We start from the raw sequence: 15,000 nt of genomic DNA, 5'->3' as shown, positions 1-15,000 counted from the left end.
GGGGGTATCTGTAAGTGCCTTAATCTGGTCTTTGATCAGAGCTGGGGTCAACGAAGGATAAGGGGTCCCGCCTCCTTTCCTTTTTCCAATTTTTATTTGCGTTTCTTCGTTTGTTTCAGGGTTTTGAGGTTGCTTTGCAACGCATCCTTGCTCTCCCTAGTCCGGACCTCAAGTGGTGTGATATAAACGGGGAACCCTTATCCTTCGTTGGCCCCACCGTACCACCTCAGCTGGTGGTCCGCGATCCTTCCCTCGCAAACTTGGCACAGTTACGTTTCAGAAACCCGGATTCGTTCCAAGCAAGCAGCTTGCATAATCATGTGGATTTTTGGGAAAACCTCATTTCTTCTACCGGGTACTCATGCCCCCAAGTTAGCCTGCTTCAGATTATCCGAGAGGGAGTTAAAGTTTATGATTTTTTCCGTCCTTTTAAGGGAAACTTTAAAGGGAGACGTTATGATTCTGCTGTTCCGCCAGTTTCTGTATTTCCGAACTCGCCGTGCTGTCGTCAGTTTTGCGACTTCATTGACTCTACGATTTTGGATTGGGTTTCTCAGGGTGTTATCAAAGTTCACGGTGTGGTCGGGGCTTGCTCCCCTCCGTACTTAGTTCTTCCTTTAACAGTCGAGCCAACTAAGCCCCGTCTTTGTCATGACGAACGCTTCCTTAACTTATGGACTCGCGATCTTCCTTTCAAGTTGGATCACCCCCCAGATCTACCTCGTTATGTCCTTCCAGGGCATTTCCAGACAACGTTTGATGATAAAAATGGATATCAGCACCTCAAAATTCACCCAGATTCCCAAGAATTCTTCAGTTTTTCCTGGAGGGGTTATTTTTTCTCCTTTTGCACCTTACCTTTTGGATGGAAAGCAAGCGCGTTTTTATATCACAATTTTGGCCTTGTTGTCACTTCCGCTGCGCGTTCTTTGGGTGTACTTGTATCGCAGTATATCGATGATAGACATGTGGGCCAGTTATTTTCGTCCAGCTTAGCAGTTTACCAGCCGTGCCGCCAGCTCGCTCTAGCAGCAGCGTTTATCTTGTTGTCGCTTCTCGTTTCTGCGGGATACTTTATCAACCTCGCTAAGAGTTCGCCACTGCCGTCCACATCTGTTAGGTTCCTAGGTTTTATCTCCGATTCCATTTTACAAGCCTTTTTGGTCCCTCTCGATAAGAAGGACAAATTCAAAGCGTTGCGTCAAGAACTGCTAGGATCCTCTTCAGCGCCCGTAAAAGCTTGCAGCGTTTCGCGGGGAAGGCTCTGTCGTTTAGCCTTGCAATTCCGGCCTGTAAGCTCTACGTACGAGAGGTCTTCAAAGCTATCTCCACCGTCGCTAAAAATTCTAAGCTTGTTGTTCCAATACGGGGACCTTTACGGCAAGAGCTTCAGGAATGGGCTTTTCTGGACAACTGGTCTGGTCACTTGCCCTGGCGATCGGAGCATCACCTCTCTGTTACGTTATTCACCGACGCCTCTCAGAGGGCCTGGGGAGCAGTTCTGGTTAGGGATGGTGCTAGCCAACAAATCCGTGATTATTGGTTGGATCATGAGCGTGACATCAATGTCCTTGAGGCTAGAGCGCTTTACAACGCTCTGAGTTCCTTTTTTCCTTCAATCAGAAACGCACGAATCGATGTCTGGACGGACAATGTTACACTCCAGGCGGCTTGGGAAAATGGCGGTTGTAGGAATTCACTTGTTAATCAAGAGATGAAAAGAGTGGAAGAAATGTCTCGCGCAGGAAATTTTGCTCTACACCTGAAGTATGTCCCATCTACCGAAAATGTGGCTGACGCGCCCTCCCGTGCCCTGTCGGATATTGACTGTTCTTTGTCCATGGTTGCGTGGTCCCAGGTTCAATCGAGATTCGGTCCGCACACGTTTGATCTTATGTCCCTGGACAGCAACTGTTGCAGAGACAGGGATGGAAATTCTTTGTCTCACTACACGCCTTGGCCGACCCCTAATTCTTCAGGAACAAATGTCTTCGCACAACCGATACCTAGGGGGTATAACATCTACGTTTTTCCCCCTTTCGTCCTTGTCGGACCGCTCTTGCGTTTTTTTTTGGATCAACGCCAGCGTTTCGCTTTTACCATTATTGTCCCTCGTTTATATCCGTGCCGCTATTGGTGGGCAATTCTTCAAGCTTTATCGGTCGATTCTCTTCTCCTCGGAAGAAAGGGCGATTCGTCTGTTTTACAGTTTCCTTCCCGCTCCTCCCCGGATTTCACTGCTAGACCTCTGCCATGGGATCTATGGGCTTTTCGCTGTGTTTGCCCTGGATAAACTGTTCCTGTTTCCTGTTTTATAGATTGAACGTCCGTGGAAACCTGCCCGAAGATGTTCTGCCTGTTCGTACCCGAACGACAACGACGCTAATTTTTGCCAAGCCTGCGGTGTTTCTACTTCATGTGAAGAAAAGCGGGGAACCCGCCCCGATGTGGACATGCCTTTGATTAACAAACGCTTTACAGACTTTCGACAGTCTTATAGGAATAAACCTTATGAACGTCAGAAGGATTCGTTGGAGGTTCAGCTCTCAAGTTTTCTTTTCTCCCTGGTGCCCTCTAAGAAACTTTCTGCTGCTACTGCAGAGGATATCGTCAAGTTTTTGATTAGCAAGGATTCGGCGGGAAAACAGAAACTCCATGTACCCTCGCGCTCTAGAAAGATCTGTGATTGCCCAAAGCGTCTAGCAGCTGGGACTGTGGACTCGTATATAGGAAAGCTTAGGTCAATATTTAATAAGTTAGGCCGCAAAGGGATGTCCAACCCTTTAACACATCCTACCATCAAGGAATATCTCAAGTTTGTAAGAGAGGAGCAAGCCCAGCAGCTTTTGCGACCTCGCCAGGCTGTCCCTTTGTTCTATGACAAATTTGTTCGTTTAATCGCCTATCTTCGCGGCCTTATTACGGGAGGCTCTGAGCTTTCTCCTCTCAAAAAGTATCTCCTAGTCAGGGACGTAACTTTTTTCGTTGTTGACTTTTACACTGGTGATAGGGCCTCCGATTTAGGGCGTTTGCAGGCAGACCAGGTTTTTCGCCTTAAGGACAGGGAGGGTTTTCTTCTAAACTTCTCATTTGGTAAAACAAATCGCTCTGGTCTATCGCGCCCCTTTGCTTTGTTGCGTATTCCGAATGTACCTGTCTGTCCAGTTTTTTGGTTGAATTATTATATTGCGGCTTGTAAAGCGTTAGGTGTCCCTCTTCTCGGCGAGTACCTTTTTAGATCTTCGCAACATAAGAAGGCAGTTTCTCATAGCCCTTTGGGTGGCTCAGCCGTCTCCGCACGGCTCCATAAATACCTTAAAGCCGCTGGTATCGACGACGGAGAGACTCCTCACAGTTTCCGGGTAGGATTATCCTATACCCTTAAGTGTCCCTGACTGAGAAAGTGGTCCAGATGTTGGAAGTAGGGGTCAACCGAATTTGATGAAACTTGCTGCAGAAGTTGGCCTTGGTGAGATATTCCAAACACCATTTGGGTTTTGTTTTCCGACCTTTGGTTTAAAAGTTTCAGGGGGGGTCCCATTTCGGGCCTCTGAATCAGTGAAAATCCTGTTTTTGAGGGGGTATGTTTGTACTAGTATAAAAATAAACACATTAAACATACTGAATATTTTTCTGCATAGTGTTTTTCTACTATAAATACCCTTTCAGGTCGTATGTAAAGATTTAGCATCAAGGCATCTGCCTGTGTGGGGCCTGGTACTAGTTTTGGCCAAATTTTAAAGAGAAAATTACCACCAAAAATTGCCAAAGTTTAGCAGTTGATAATTTTTAACTGCCAACTTAGCTAAAACGGATTCTTCTGTCAGCAGTTACTCCAATGTAAGTACAACCAAAATCAACTGTGAAAAAATTGGCTCGCTAAATTTAAGGGGCTTTAGCAAAGCATTTTAGAGTCACACCCTCACAAAATTTACATATTACCAAAAGCAACAATTTAACAATCATTGTAGCTTTATTTATATTTTAACATTTCAGTTTGCTTTGTTAATGCTTACTTTACTTACAAAGTCTGTGATAAGCAATAACTGTGTGGTTAAAAACTACAAGGGATCCTTAAATTGCCTTAAAACTGGAAAATAGTATTCACAAAATCAACGTTTGTTCTACCTGAACGGGAATATTTGCACAAAGTAACTAATGGGAACTCAAATAACTAAATAGGCGGCATGATAGTTATACTGAGTTTTCTTTTAAGCATAACCTTGCTTGCTTACCTTTATATCACTTTATACTAGCCATGTTTACAGTGGGAAGGCTCCTTGGCTGCGAGAGAAAAGTCTCCAAGGTACTTTTTTATGTCAAGAGATAGCCATATTCCTGATAATTGACAGCACCTTACGGCCAATTCATAATGCCCGATGAACAGTTCTTGTTGTATTTGTTTACAGACAAGTCCACAGTCTAATATATGTACGGAGAATGCTTTCTCAAGCCACTGAGTTGTTAAGGCAGCTCTTTTCTTTATCGAAGATTTCGATATTCAGCTCGTGATTGTGTGTAAGTAATATTATGCACATTTTGTGTAAAAAGGCAGAGATATTATCTTTGTCGGTACCTGCGTCCTTATAGCCATAGCCGATATTTCTACGTCCACATTTTATATTACTGCTGTACAGTAAATGAAATTTCACTGTTTGTTCCGCCATCTTGGATGTAGGTAAAGAAGGACTGGGTCGGTAGTGGGTTCCCAGTCTTCCTATCAACTGCTCCTTTGTTTACAAGCACCTGTCGATGTCGGTGTCACAGTGATTTGTGCATCCCCGAGTTTTGGGCACCCCCGTGCCCAAATCCCTAGTGATATGGGTATCCCCTTCCAATATGGCTGCCGTATTTTTGGTATCCCCCGGTACCCTCCCCCCATGCCCAAAACACTAGTGATTTGGGTATCCCCTAAACATGCGAGTAGAATTTCGCGGGAAATACGGAACATTTTCGGAAGATGGATTCCTAAAAATAGAAATGTTTTAGAATATGTCAAAAGCCAGAGCTATCCGATCAGGTTTTTTACGAAACAAAAAAAGTCCTGTTTTAGGAAAATAATGCGAAAAATTCGAGTACGATTAATAAAAGGATTTCCTGTTTTACATCGATAAACGAAAGGATACAAGAAGGTCGAGCAGCGTTACTGCTAGCCAGATTATTACAAGGATTCAGTTGAAATGGTAAGAATTGCTTTTCACTGCCGTGCATGCTTCTTCCACATTGATTTGTCGACATCAATTTATATATTTTTAAATTTAAAATCCGCAAGCAAAAGATGCTTCTAAAACTTAGGTCAATTTTGACCTAAATATAACAACAAGTTAAAGCCTATACTTTATCCCCAAAATCTCCCCCTTAACGGTATCGAACGTAAAAGGAGTTATTTTGGTCTAGGTCTTGCTGCAGAGTTGCGTTTGACCCACAGTTTGCCCGCTGTCACGCCACTTCCTTTGTGGACATTTATATTTTGGGGGGAGGGGAAAGTGGGTTGAGCAGTTACCAAAATAAAAAATCCTGAACAAGAATGAACGATTTATGAAACAAAGGTAGCTGTCCTGGCAATCCCGCTTTTGCTCTGTGTTTTTGGAAGTTAACTGATTATTTCCCTTTCGGCAGAAATACGAGATGGGGATACTCTTATATCACTACCCCAATCTTTCACTCCCTTCGTACTTCATAAACCTGATTTGTAAGACAGATTTCAAGTTTTCAATGAAACTATTAGCGTGGCTTGTTTACTTTTTCCTTAGGCCGTTTCTACGGTGAGCGGACGACCGAAAACACTACAGCCATATTGGAAGGGGATACCCATATCACTAACTAGGGACTTCGGTATCCCATATATTTCATTCTCCCTAACTACTTTAGAAAACTGATTTGTAAGGCTGATTTATTTTTTGAGAACTCATTGGAACGTTTTCAGTCTATGTAAACTCAGCAGAGTTTTTTCCCGTCGCCCGATTCCACTTCGAAGCTATATTGGAAGGGGATACCCATATAACTAGGGATTTAGGTATCCCAAATATTTCATTCTCCTTTACTTTAGAAAACCGATTTGTAGAGCTGATTTCTTTTCTTGAGTACTCATTGGAACGTTTTCAGTCTTCTTAACTTTGCAGATATTTTTTCTGTCGGCCGATTCCCTGACCACGAAGCGATATTGGACGGGGATACCCATATCACTAGAGATTTAGGTATCCCATATATTTCATTCTCAGTTGACTTTCTAAAGCCGATTTTTTAAGCTGATTTCTTTTCTTGAGTATTCATGCGAGCGTTTTCAGTCTACTTAACTTTGCAGATATTTTTCCTGTCGGCCGATTCCACCACGAAGCGATATTGGACGGGGATACCCATATCACTAGAGATTTAGGTATCCCATTCTCATTTGATTTTCTCTAACCGATTTTTAAAGCTGATTTCTTTTCTTGAGTACTCATGTGAACGTTTTCAGTTTATACAGTCTATGTAACCCTGCAGATTTTTTCCTGTCGGCCGATTCCACTACGAAGCCATATTGGAGGGGGGTACCCATTTCACTAGTTAGGGATTTAGGTATCCCATATACTTCATTCTCAGTTGACTTTAGAAAGCCGATTTTTAAAGCTGATTTCTTTTCTTGAGTAACCCTCCAGATTTTGTTTCCTGTTGGCAGATTCCACCACGAAGCGACTAATATTGGACGGGAAGATCAATAACACTAGGCTGCACTAGGGATTTAGGTCTCCTGATTTTTTCTTTCAGTTTAATTAATTTCCGTTACTTTATCTTATTTGATTGATACACATTTGATTGCTTATATTTACGTATTATTTTTGTTTTTCTTTCTTTGTACGATCCAGTGGACGGCCTTATCTCATTCTCGTCTTTACCCGCGGGCTGGACATCGAATGAGTGAACATCAATGATCAATTCAGAACAGAAAAACTTGACACTCAGGCGACCTTCATATTGCGTGACAGCTGATTAATGATTTAATTTTTAATCGCCAAACAAAGCAGGCTTTGAAATGCCCAGATTTGTCTACGTTTACCTGCATCGGAAAGATTTGTTCCAAACACATGTTTGCACATGTTAAATTCAGCGTGTAGTCAGGAAAACAACACAAAGACAAATTGCAGATGAGGGTCAGATGAAACTGTGTTCAGCGACGTCTTGTTTTCATTTCGCGTAAAATAATGTCTAGAATTAAGAAAACGGGATAAGGGATCACTTTCAAAAGATACTGAACATGCGGTGGTGCTGCTTGGTGGGAAATCTATTGGCCACCGTAAAGACATTCGAGTGATTACATGTGGAGTGTTAGCCTCTCGTCTGATCGACAAAGGGCTATAAAATCCTCGAAACGTCAGCACTCGAATATCTCTTTAGATCTCTTTACGGTGGCCAATTTACATTTAGTCATCGACTCTGTTGATTAACCAAATATTTAGACAACACTTCGTCTTTAAGACTTGCCCCAGTCTGCTGTATTTTACATTGTCAGTGTTTTGTGCATCCCTACCGGGGATACCCATATCACTAGGGATTTGGGCACGGGGGTGCCCAAAACTCGGGGATGCCCAAATCACTGTGACATCGGAAACAATAAATCTTGTGGGAAGGAAAGGAAAGGAATGGCGTTTTGTTCTTTTGCAGGGCCGAAGGAAGACAATCTATGTGGTGCTATAGAATGAGCAAAACAAGAAAGTTCCATGGTACCATTGCTTAGCTGTAATGCGGATATGAGCTCGTGGCTCAAGGATAAATACAAAGGTTCAGGGGCTTCAGGGAGCAGGGGACGTCCTGCTGACAAGGGTTCGGGAAGTGGCGGTAAGAAATGCAAGATAATTTGTTGTACCCTCGTATATTTAACCCTTCATATATTCATATATAAGAAATGTCAGTATGACATTTCTTAATGTTCTTTTAATACATGTCCGGTTGGACAACTTTCTGCAGTTGGCATGCAGTCACGCGTCATTCGCATGACCAAATGGTTACAATCACAAGTAGTCTGGGAAGGATGTTTTAGGCCTCTTTTTGCGGTGGTTTCTCGTTAATACGTGGTGGCATACATTATCGCCGATGACGTCACCTCCTATTGTCTTGCTCACTCATAATAGGATGACGTCATATTTTATCTTAGTCTTACCAACAGGTTATGAACTGGTTTGACAGGTTTATCAAAGATGTCATGCTCTATTTTTAACTTATGGCAGTCATGGTTGGTATCACCGGTTTGACAGGTTTTTGAAGTTATTTTTGGATACATGACATCATATAGTACATACATAAATACTTTATTGTATATAAAAAAAATGAGGGGAAAAGGAGCGAAGATACAAATGAGGAGGAGGGGGAGGAAGACAATAAGAGTGAGCAAGACAATAGGCGGTGACGTCATCGGCGATAATGTATGCCACTGCGTATTAACGAGAAACCATTGAAACCATTTGGTCACGCGAATGACGCGTGACTGCATGCCAACTGCAGAAAGTTGTACAAGCGAACATATATTTAAAGAACATTAAGAAATGTCATACTGACATTTCTTATACATATGAATATATGAAGGGTTAAATATACGAGGGTACAACAAATTATCTTGCATTTCTTACCGCCACTTCCCGAACCCTTGTCAGCAGGACGTCCCCTGCTCCCTGAAGCCCCTGAACCTTTGTATTTATCCTTGTGCCACGAGCTCATATCCGCATTACAGCTAAGCAATGGTATCATGGAACTTTCTTGTTTTGCTCATTCTATAGCACCACATAGATTGTCTTCCCTCGGCCCTGCAAAAGAACAAAACGCCATTCCTTTCCTTTCCTTCCCACAAGATTTATTGTTTCCGACATCGACAGGTGCTTGTAAACAAAGGAGCAGTTGATAGGAAGACTGGGAACCCACTACCGACCCAGTCCTTCTTTGCCTACATCCAAGATGGCGGAACAAACAGCGAAATTTCATTTACTTTACTGCAGCAATATAAAATGTGGACGTAGAAATATTGGCTATGGCTATAAGGACGCAGGTACCGACAAAGATAATATCTCTTCCTTTTTATACAAAATGTGCATAATATTACTTACACACAATCACGAGCTGAATATCGAAATCTTCGATAAAGAAAAGAGCTGCCTTAACAACTCAGTGGCGTGAGAAATCATTCTCCGTACATATATCAGACTGTGGACTTGTCTGTAAACAAATACAACAAGAACTGTTCATCGGGCATTATGAATTGGCCGTAAGGTGCTGTCAATTATCAGGAATATGGCTATTTCTTGACATAAAAAAGTACCTTGGAGACATTTCTTTCGAAGCCAAGGAGCCTTCCCACTGTAAACATGGCTAATATAAAGTGATATAAAGGTAAGCAAGCAAGGTTATGCTTGGGAGAAATGTCAGTATAACTATCATGTCGCCTATTTAGTTATTTGAGTTCCAATTAGTTACTTTGTACGAATATTCCCGTTCAAGTAGAACAAACGTTGATTTTGTGAGTACTATTTTCCAGTTCTAAGGCAATTTAAGGATCCCAGGTAGTTTTTAATCACACAGTTATTGCTAATCACAGACTTTGTTAGTAAAGTAAGCATTAACAAAGCAAACTGAAATGTTAAAATATAAATAAAGCTACAATGATTGTTAAATTGTTGCTTTTGGTAATATGTAAATTTTGTGAGGGTGTGACTCTAAAATGCTTTGCTAAAGCCCCTTAAATTTAGCGAGCCAATTTTTTCACAGTTGATTTTGGTTGTACTTACATTGGAGTAACTGCTGACAGAAGAATCCGTTTTAGCTAAGTTGGCAGTTAAAAATTATCAACTGCTAAACTTTGGCAATTTTTGGTGGTAATTTTCTCTTTAAAATTTGGCCAAAACTAGTACCAGGCCCCACACAGGCAGATGCCTTGATGCTAAATCTTTACATACGACCTGAAAGGGTATTTATAGTAGAAAAACACTATGCAGAAAAATATTCAGTATGTTTAATGTGTTTATTTTTATACTAGTACAAACATACCCCCTCAAAAACAGGATTTTCACTGATTCAGAGGCCCGAAATGGGACCCCCCCTGAAACTTTTAAACCAAAGGTCGGAAAACAAAACCCAAATGGTGTTTGGAATATCTCACCAAGGCCAACTTCTGCAGCAAGTTTCATCAAATTCGGTTGACCCCTACTTCCAACATCTGGACCACTTTCTCAGTCAGGGACACTTAAGGGTTTGGGCTGTACCCCTGATCAAATCGCCCAGTATGTGGGTTGGCGGAGCACAGAGATGGCGCTGTATTACACACGCCGCTCTAGCACCTCTGTTCCTTTGGATTTGTTAGAGCGGGTCACACTTAGTCTAGCTTCCGCTGGCTCTAAGGCTGCTCCTTCCCTCGCTGATCAAGGCAATTTGCAGAAGATTTCTTGCTAAGTTACACCTTTTCGTGTTTAGAAAGGTTTTGCACCGTTATTTTTAGTGTTCTATATTCGTCTCTCCTTTTTGTTAGCTTTTGTTAGTTATTAAATCTTTGGCATTTTGAATCTTTGGAGTTTTGGAGTTTTGAGTATTGAGTAATGGGTGTTTTGAGTGTTGCGTGTTTTGGGTTTTTGTATGCGATGTGCACATTGGAATGCCGGGGATTGGGTTACAGCGGTCTTCCTCAGGAAATGACAAGGAGCGGATCTCTTTCCCATAACTTAGTTTCATGATGTGGTAAGTAATAGACAGTGAGGATATAGTACTATTCTCACTGAATAATTAATTAGCGCATCATGAAACGACCTTTCAAATTGCTCCGTGGCCCTGGGGATGGCATTAGTGCATTTCGGGCTTTACTTATTAATAAGCTAGGCCATGTGGCTTTGATTTTACTCTGTCACAGCGCCGTCCGCCGAAACGAACGGCCGAGTTTCGTCCCACCCTCCTCCCCTGGTGTTGGTTGACAGCTTTGGCCTCACTAGGTATATCCTCGCTGTCTACCTCTTACCACAACAATCCGCGGATCTCTTTCCCATAACTTAGTTTCATGATGTGGTAAGTAATAGACAGTGAGGATATAGTACATACTTTGGTAAAATAAACACATGAAGTAACTAAATAAATTCTTTTGAGAAAATCAAAAACTTTCGGTAATAGGCCATTTTCATGATGGCGTTATTTGACTACAACTACCAGAATTCATTTTGTTTTCCTTTTCAAATTCAAATTCTGTAATCCTAGTAGAGAGCAAAGAACAATAGCTCTAATTAGCATGTGAAAACAAAAAATCTGAAGGATTCTGGTAGTTGTAGTCAAATGACGCCATAGTGAAATGTCCTACTATAAATGTTTCGGTGTTGACTTGTATGAGCAGCTGACGTAACTTCATTAAGCATTGATATCCGGGTGGCCAGTGTGAAATTGTCACCAATCTACTCAAGCTAAAGATTTGTGCACCTATTCAAACCTTTTTAAACCCTTTTTAGCTCCTAATACTGACCGTCATCCATTTTCTCTTTACAATATTATTACTTGCTTAAACATGTCGGTCATGAGAATAAACCGAATGATCACCAAGGGGAGGTCATGATGCCTTGATATTCAAACAGATTCTCCCAACTACCACCATAAGAAAAAGGAATCAAGGGGACTCTAATGAGAAGATACATGCTGATTTTAGGCGCTTTTAAAATGGTCAACTTTACTGAAAGTTTAATACGGCGACCTTGATTGGCTCAGATATATTAAATTCATCCTACCCTAGGGCGCCCATGACGCTTGACTAGCCAAGTATTGACAACTGATTGACTACCAGATATCGCCGACCTGTTAGGTTCATTTCGAAAGCACTTTTCCATTTCATGAATCAATCTGTAAAGCTAACATAGCTATCATTTAAATTGATTAAGTGCTGCAGAGATTTGTTTCCGTTTTACTTTTTAATGCAAATGGGGAAATTAAAAAGAGCAATGTTTTATAGGGTGAAAATGTTTTGCTACATTTTTACCTTTGTTTAATAATTCAAGCTTTAACCCTCGTGGGAGGTGTGACTGACACCACCTCATCAACAAAAAAAAACTAGACACTATGGTAGACATTGCTCCATAATTGGGCTATTGTGTTCTGCTTTTTTATTCCTTCTCCGTAGCGAGGCAAATAAGAGTAAAATCCTACATTCTTTCCTAACAGGACACATTGCAAATCAAACTAATCATCAGTTTTTACTCTGGGCCCAGGGCGATAGATGAAGATTGTGCTATCGCTTAGAAATGGTACCGTAGTACTGTTACTGTTACAGTTAAATGGTACTGTTACCCTATGACTTCGTAGTTTTCGTAATGCTACACGCTCATGGGCATTTGGCGGCAGAAAGTTATATTGTTAGATAACAGCTGACTATGAACTAGCCAATGAATCCGTGCGCTTTGGTGGGAAAGTAGTATCCTATACGTAGCCGTTTTAGTGTCGTCACACACGCTCCTCGCCGATATAGCATGGCTTGTTCAAGAGAGCGGTCTTGTGTTCCAAATGACGGTGTACTTCTTCTATTGTAAAAGCTTGAGGGAGAAACTTTTCAATCACAAGAGGGATGAGCCCTTGGGACAAGAGTGTGACGTAGTTTACACCACGTTTCGGTACGTGTCGTTGATGAACGTTCCATGAAACATCTTCCCAGCGCCTGCGATTTCTGCATGATAATGGTTGACAGCGTCAAACAATCTTCGTCCCCCCACCCCCCACCCAATTACTTGGCATGAGTTTAACATGCGAAGTAGCAGTGTCTGTTGTATAGGCTGCACTGGCGCTCCACTGAATTGTAAGTGGGTGTTGTCTGTGTTCTGTTCTTACGCCGGAGAAAACAAATGAATATTATTATAATGGTAATGGAGATAGACCATACACATTGCCCTACCCAATATTCAAATTGAATCATGTGCATAATTTTTCAAGCGTCCATGATTCTTATGAACTTTAATTGTTTTTCATTTACAATCAAATCTTTTCTTTTCGATTATTTGATTCATAATATCCTTACAGTAAGAATGTTTTGCCGTCGGTTGTATTTTTTTTTACAATAACTGTCCAGATTCCCGCGCGCTGATTGGCTCGTAGCTATTGTCTATAAGAGTACAGACAATAAAAATGAGGTCAGATGTAACGCGCGCGCTTTCTCAACAAAAAAAATAGCCAATTCTGCTCGTACTTTTTCCATGTTATTGTAAAAAAAAATCGACGGCAGTTTTCTATGGTCTATACTCTTATAGACCATAAAATGACGCCATAAAATGTCCAAAACTTGGCAGTGAAACCACTCGCCTGCGGCTCGTGGTTCCACTTGAGTTTTGAACATTTTTTGACGTCATTTTATGGTCTATAAGAGTATAGACCATAGAAAACTGCCGTCGATTTGTTAAACATTACATGTTTAACATTAACCAACCAACTAACCAAAGTAGATACAAGCTTGGCGAGCATGCAACATTTTCATAATTTATTTACAGTGTGATTTTTGTTACTTGACCATTAATTTCTCCCTTCAGAATAAAATTCCACATTTGGTCGTAATGACCAATAAACTGGAAATTCTGTAGCGCAGGAGCCAAATTGTTGTAAACAAAAAATTCTACTCCGTTATGTGCTGCTCGATATCGTTGTAATTCCTGTTCAGCTTGATTCATATCAGTTCCGGGCGGTGATTCAGCATACACGCGAGCAATCACTGTATAACCAGGGTGTGCCCGCAGCATTTGGTCAACAGCTTCACCCTTCCTCCTGAGATTCTCCGGCTTGTTATTCCCGCAGCTGTCTAAATTGGAGTGTATAACAATGGGCCTGTCACGATTTCCCGGCGACATCGCAACGAAAATGTCGCATCCACCAAGCTCTTTAGTGAAAAACCAATGAGCCACGGCTGGATCCAGCACCATGAAGGTTTGGTCATTGGGATCCTGATTAAGAAACACTGCTTGAAACGTTGGAAGATCACCACAGGCAGGTGACTCACTCTTTGATTTCACAGAAACCACTTTGTCTGACTGACGCACAGTAACATCGCATGCTGTTCTTTGGAAGTTGTAATGTACTCCAGTCCTTGCAACACGGACTCTTGTCTTGTCCATATCTTCTTTGCAATCCGGTGAAATTTGCAACTGGGCTTTGGTGACAGGCTTACCGTTTTTCATAATATTGCGAAGCGCGGTGTCTTTAGCTCCCAAGCCAAAACACGAAAAAAGCGACCGTTTAATGCTGGATGTGTGTACCTCTTGGTAACACTGAACCAGCGCAAAAGCAGCGAGGAAGACAGACAATACAACAGCCTTCATCTTGAAACAAAGAGATATCTTGAATTGAAAGAGAAACGCAAACGGTCGGTGCTGCGGAACAATGAACTGTGTTTTGCCTAACAAGAACAATAGTAGAACATAACCACCCGCAGAGGAACGATCGTTGATCTTAGCTTAAACTCGCCACAAGCCAGTGATGTCATTTATAAGTGTTACTCTTGTCTTCATTCCGGGGGACACGTGCCAGTATGAAGATTTCCATCTGAAATAGGGTGTGGGTTTTGAGTGATAGTAGAAAGCGTAATCATGTGTTAACCTCTTTCGTGTCATCTTAAGACAAACAGAGAAGAGCCGTGTAACTTAAACATACCTGCATTAGGGAGGTTCAATTAATTCCTTTGAGCACGCAAATGTCAGATCTGGGAAACGATATGTGATTTACATGTCAGGGCCTTAAACAAATTTGAAAAGAGCGTAGGATTTTGGTCCCAAACTGGGTCAATATCTTTAAACACCGACGGCAGCCCTAAACAAATATATAAAAGTCTACCCTCCTTCCTCCCCCCCCCCCCCCCCCCCCCCCTCCGCCTCTCAAGGATAATCATATATTTTTAAAAGACCGATTTCTCGTCAGGCCAGCCAAAAACGTTGTTGTTGACTTGTATATAATTCCACTTCCTTGCTGGTATCAAATCCCGGTGAAATAAACACATTCAACAACAATGAATCTTTATCCAATTATGTTATTTGTTTT

The sequence above is a fragment of the Pavona decussata genome, unplaced genomic scaffold (genome assembly GCF_977016875.1).
Source record: "Pavona decussata unplaced genomic scaffold, jaPavDecu1.1 SCAFFOLD_92, whole genome shotgun sequence".
Classification (NCBI taxonomy): domain Eukaryota; kingdom Metazoa; phylum Cnidaria; class Anthozoa; order Scleractinia; family Agariciidae; genus Pavona; species Pavona decussata.
The sequence above is the reverse complement of the archived record's forward strand: the minus strand, read 5'-3'. Positions refer to the sequence as shown.